Source organism: Styela clava, chromosome 13 (genome assembly GCF_964204865.1).
Source record: "Styela clava chromosome 13, kaStyClav1.hap1.2, whole genome shotgun sequence".
NCBI lineage: Eukaryota > Metazoa > Chordata > Ascidiacea > Stolidobranchia > Styelidae > Styela > Styela clava.
In genome coordinates, this window is record NC_135262.1 from 16,475,001 (window position 1) to 16,480,000 (window position 5,000).

Consider the following 5,000-nt stretch of genomic DNA (forward strand, 5'->3'; position numbering starts at 1 on the left):
CGGCCATGCACCACCACCCACAGAATCAAGAAAGAGCTCTCAATCTGTCAATCCTACCTGTGTCCGGGCCGGGTGAGTTTCCCCGTGTTGAGTCAAATTAAGCCGCAGGCTCCACTCCTGGTGGTGCCCTTCCGTCAATTCCTTTAAGTTTCAGCTTTGCAACCATACTTCCCCCGGAACCCAAAGACTTTGGTTTCCCGGAAGCTGCCGGAAAGGTCGTCATGGTAACGCCTCCCGATCGCTAGTTGGCATCGTTTATAGTCAGAACTAGGACGGTATCTGATCGTCTTCGAACCTCTGACTTTCGCTCTTGATTAAAGAAAACATTCTTGGCGAATGCTTTCGCAGTAGTTCGTCTTCCGCCGATCCAAGAATTTCACCTCTAACGGCAGAGTACGGACGCCCCCGTCTGTCCCTCTTAATCATTACCTCGTGCTCCGAAAACCAACAAAATAGAACCGAGGTCCTATTCCATTATTCCATGCAACACTATGCAGGCGAACAGCCTGCTTTGAACACTCTAATTTTTTCAAAGTAAACTTATCGGCCACCGCCGACACTCAGTCAAGAGCACCGACGGAGAACCGAAGGTGAGGCGAACGCAACCAGTGACACGCCTTGCGACGGACCGGCGGCGCTCGCCCAAAATCCAACTACGAGCTTTTCAACCGCAACAACTTTAGCATACACTGTTGGAGCTGGAATTACCGCGGCTGCTGGCACCAGACTTGCCCTCCAATGGATACTCGTTAAGAGTTTTAGGATGTACTCATTCCAATTACAGGGCCTCGTTAGAGTCCTGTATTGTTATTTTTCGTCACTACCTCCCCGTGTCGGGAATGGGTAATTTGCGCGCCTGCTGCCTTCCTTGGATGTGGTAGCCGTTTCTCAGGCTCCCTCTCCGGAATCGAACCCTGATTCCCCGTTACCCGTTATCACAAAGGTAGGCACGTAGCGTACCTTCGACAGTTGATAGGGCAGACACTTGAATGATACGTCGTCGGTGCAGAGACCGTACGATCCGCGTGGTTATCCAGAGTCATCAAACGTCACAGGACGAACCCGGTCGGTTTTGATCTGATAAAAGCGCGCCTCCCGAAGTCGGCGCTTAATGCATGTATTAGCTCTAGAATTACCACAGTTATCCACTTCGCTTACGAGACCAAATAAACCAAGACTGATTTAATGAGCCATTCGCAGTTTCGCTTTACGAGAACTCGTACTTGCACCTGCATGGCTTAATCTTTGAGACAAGCATATCACTACTGGCAGGATCAACCATATAGCTGCGACAGCTGCGCTCGGCCCTTGCTGGGCCGCCCGGCGCGTGCTCGTCGCATTCGTTTAAGACCGAGGCGATCGCCTGCGGCCGTACTCAGCTTCGACAGTCGCTGGCCGCGACGTCCACGCTCTCGCCGGCAGTGCCAGGCGGAGCGATTTGCGTTTTTTCTTTGCTCGCCCTCTCTCGGGCTCGATCCATTCAGTTTCGCACAAACAAGAGCTCTGCCGGCCGCCTGCAGCGGTGCCTAAAACCCGGGCATAACAATGCGACCGTTCTGCTAGGCCGACAAGCGCTCAAGCCAGACGCTCGATCGAACGCCCCCTACATATTAGTCGAGACAACGGCTCGCTCATTAGCATCGCGTTTGTACTTTAACTTTTTTTGGCTCGGCTTCTTTGGACGCCGATGCCGGCGACGCAGCACTCTCTCGCCCGCCAGCCACCGAGAAAAGGGTGCGCTCCGACCGGCCCCGCACCGCTCTTTCTTGGCTCATTCGAAATTACTGTCTTTCGCTCTGACATGCCTTACCTAGGGTTAGGTTAGTATGCTTGCACGTTTGTACTTTAACTTTTTTCGGCTCGGCTTCTTTCGACGCCGATGCCGGCGACGCAGCACTCTCTCGCCCGCCAGCCACCGAGAAAAGGGTGCGCTCCGACCGGCCCCGCACCGCTCTTTCTTGGCTCATTCGAAATTACTGTCTTTCGCTCTGACATGCCTTACCTAGGGTTAGGTTAGTATGCTTGCACGTTTGTACTTTAACTTTTTTCGGCTCGGCTTCTTTCGACGCCGATGCCGGCGACGCAGCACTCTCTCGCCCGCCAGCCACCGAGAAAAGGGTGCGCTCCGACCGGCCCCGCACCGCTCTTTCTTGGCTCATTCGAAATTACTGTCTTTCGCTCTGACATGCCTTACCTAGGGTTAGGTTAGTATGCTTGCACGTTTGTACTTTAACTTTTTTCGGCTCGGCTTCTTTCGACGCCGATGCCGGCGACGCAGCACTCTCTCGCCCGCCAGCCACCGAGAAAAGGGTGCGCTCCGACCGGCCCCGCACCGCTCTTTCTTGGCTCATTCGAAATTACTGTCTTTCGCTCTGACATGCCTTACCTAGGGTTAGGTTAGTATGCTTGCACGTTTGTACTTTAACTTTTTTCGGCTCGGCTTCTTTCGACGCCGATGCCGGCGACGCAGCACTCTCTCGCCCGCCAGCCACCGAGAAAAGGGTGCGCTCCGACCGGCCCCGCACCGCTCTTTCTTGGCTCATTCGAAATTACTGTCTTTCGCTCTGACATGCCTTACCTAGGGTTAGGTTAGTATGCTTGCACGTTTGTACTTTAACTTTTTTCGGCTCGGCTTCTTTCGACGCCGATGCCGGCGACGCAGCACTCTCTCGCCCGCCAGCCACCGAGAAAAGGGTGCGCTCCGACCGGCCCCGCACCGCTCTTTCTTGGCTCATTCGAAATTACTGTCTTTCGCTCTGACATGCCTTACCTAGGGTTAGGTTAGTATGCTTGCACGTTTGTACTTTAACTTTTTTCGGCTCGGCTTCTTTCGACGCCGATGCCGGCGACGCAGCACTCTCTCGCCCGCCAGCCACCGAGAAAAGGGTGCGCTCCGTCCGGCCCCGCACCGCTCTTTCTTGGCTCATTCGAAATTACTGTCTTTCGCTCTGACATGCCTTACCTAGGGTTAGGTTAGTATGCTTGCACGTTTGTACTTTAACTTTTTTCGGCTCGGCTTCTTTCGACGCCGATGCCGGCGACGCAGCACTCTCTCGCCCGCCAGCCACCGAGAAAAGGGTGCGCTCCGACCGGCCCCGCACCGCTCTTTCTTGGCTCATTCGAAATTACTGTCTTTCGCTCTGACATGCCTTACCTAGGGTTAGGTTAGTATGCTTGCACGTTTGTACTTTAACTTTTTTCGGCTCGGCTTCTTTCGACGCCGATGCCGGCGACGCAGCACTCTCTCGCCCGCCAGCCACCGAGAAAAGGGTGCGCTCCGACCGGCCCCGCACCGCTCTTTCTTGGCTCATTCGAAATTACTGTCTTTCGCTCTGACATGCCTTACCTAGGGTTAGGTTAGTATGCTTGCACGTTTGTACTTTAACTTTTTTCGGCTCGGCTTCTTTCGACGCCGATGCCGGCGACGCAGCACTCTCTCGCCCGCCAGCCACCGAGAAAAGGGTGCGCTCCGACCGGCCCCGCACCGCTCTTTCTTGGCTCATTCGAAATTACTGTCTTTCGCTCTGACATGCCTTACCTAGGGTTAGGTTAGTATGCTTGCACGTTTGTACTTTAACTTTTTTCGGCTCGGCTTCTTTCGACGCCGATGCCGGCGACGCAGCACTCTCTCGCCCGCCAGCCACCGAGAAAAGGGTGCGCTCCGACCGGCCCCGCACCGCTCTTTCTTGGCTCATTCGAAATTACTGTCTTTCGCTCTGACATGCCTTACCTAGGGTTAGGTTAGTATGCTTGCACGTTTGTACTTTAACTTTTTTCGGCTCGGCTTCTTTCGACGCCGATGCCGGCGACGCATCACTCTCTCGCCCGCCAGCCACCGAGAAAAGGGTGCGCTCCGACCGGCCCCGCACCGCTCTTTCTTGGCTCATTCGAAATTACTGTCTTTCGCTCTGACATGCCTTACCTAGGGTTAGGTTAGTATGCTTGCACGTTTGTACTTTAACTTTTTTCGGCTCGGCTTCTTTCGACGCCGATGCCGGCGACGCAGCACTCTCTCGCCCGCCAGCCACCGAGAAAAGGGTGCGCTCCGACCGGCCCCGCACCGCTCTTTCTTGGCTCATTCGAAATTACTGTCTTTCGCTCTGACATGCCTTACCTAGGGTTAGGTTAGTATGCTTGCACGTTTGTACTTTAACTTTTTTCGGCTCGGCTTCTTTCGACGCCGATGCCGGCGACGCAGCACTCTCTCGCCCGCCAGCCACCGAGAAAAGGGTGCGCTCCGACCGGCCCCGCACCGCTCTTTCTTGGCTCATTCGAAATTACTGTCTTTCGCTCTGACATGCCTTACCTAGGGTTAGGTTAGTATGCTTGCACGTTTGTACTTTAACTTTTTTCGGCTCGGCTTCTTTCGACGCCGATGCCGGCGACGCAGCACTCTCTCGCCCGCCAGCCACCGAGAAAAGGGTGCGCTCCGACCGGCCCCGCACCGCTCTTTCTTGGCTCATTCGAAATTACTGTCTTTCGCTCTGACATGCCTTACCTAGGGTTAGGTTAGTATGCTTGCACGTTTGTACTTTAACTTTTTTCGGCTCGGCTTCTTTCGACGCCGATGCCGGCGACGCAGCACTCTCTCGCCCGCCAGCCACCGAGAAAAGGGTGCGCTCCGACCGGCCCCGCACCGCTCTTTCTTGGCTCATTCGAAATTACTGTCTTTCGCTCTGACATGCCTTACCTAGGGTTAGGTTAGTATGCTTGCACGTTTGTACTTTAACTTTTTTCGGCTCGGCTTCTTTCGACGCCGATGCCGGCGACGCATCACTCTCTCGCCCGCCAGCCACCGAGAAAAGGGTGCGCTCCGACCGGCCCCGCACCGCTCTTTCTTGGCTCATTCGAAATTACTGTCTTTCGCTCTGACATGCCTTACCTAGGGTTAGGTTAGTATGCTTGCACGTTTGTACTTTAACTTTTTTCGGCTCGGCTTCTTTCGACGCCGATGCCGGCGACGCAGCACTCTCTCGCCCGCCAGCCACCGAGAAAAGGGT

At 54.8% G+C, this 5,000-nt stretch overlaps 1 non-coding gene across 1 annotated transcript in view; it reads right to left on the minus strand.

Moving 5' to 3' along the window:
• The window catches only part of LOC144431631 (small subunit ribosomal RNA), a 1,810-nt gene extending 525 nt beyond the window's left edge, over window positions 1-1,285 (minus strand). Inside the window, exon 1 of the ribosomal RNA XR_013480193.1 lies at window positions 1-1,285. This exon is cut by the window's left edge and continues 525 nt beyond it. This is a non-coding gene — a ribosomal RNA (small subunit ribosomal RNA).
• Window positions 1,286-5,000: the final 3,715 nt, after the last annotated feature.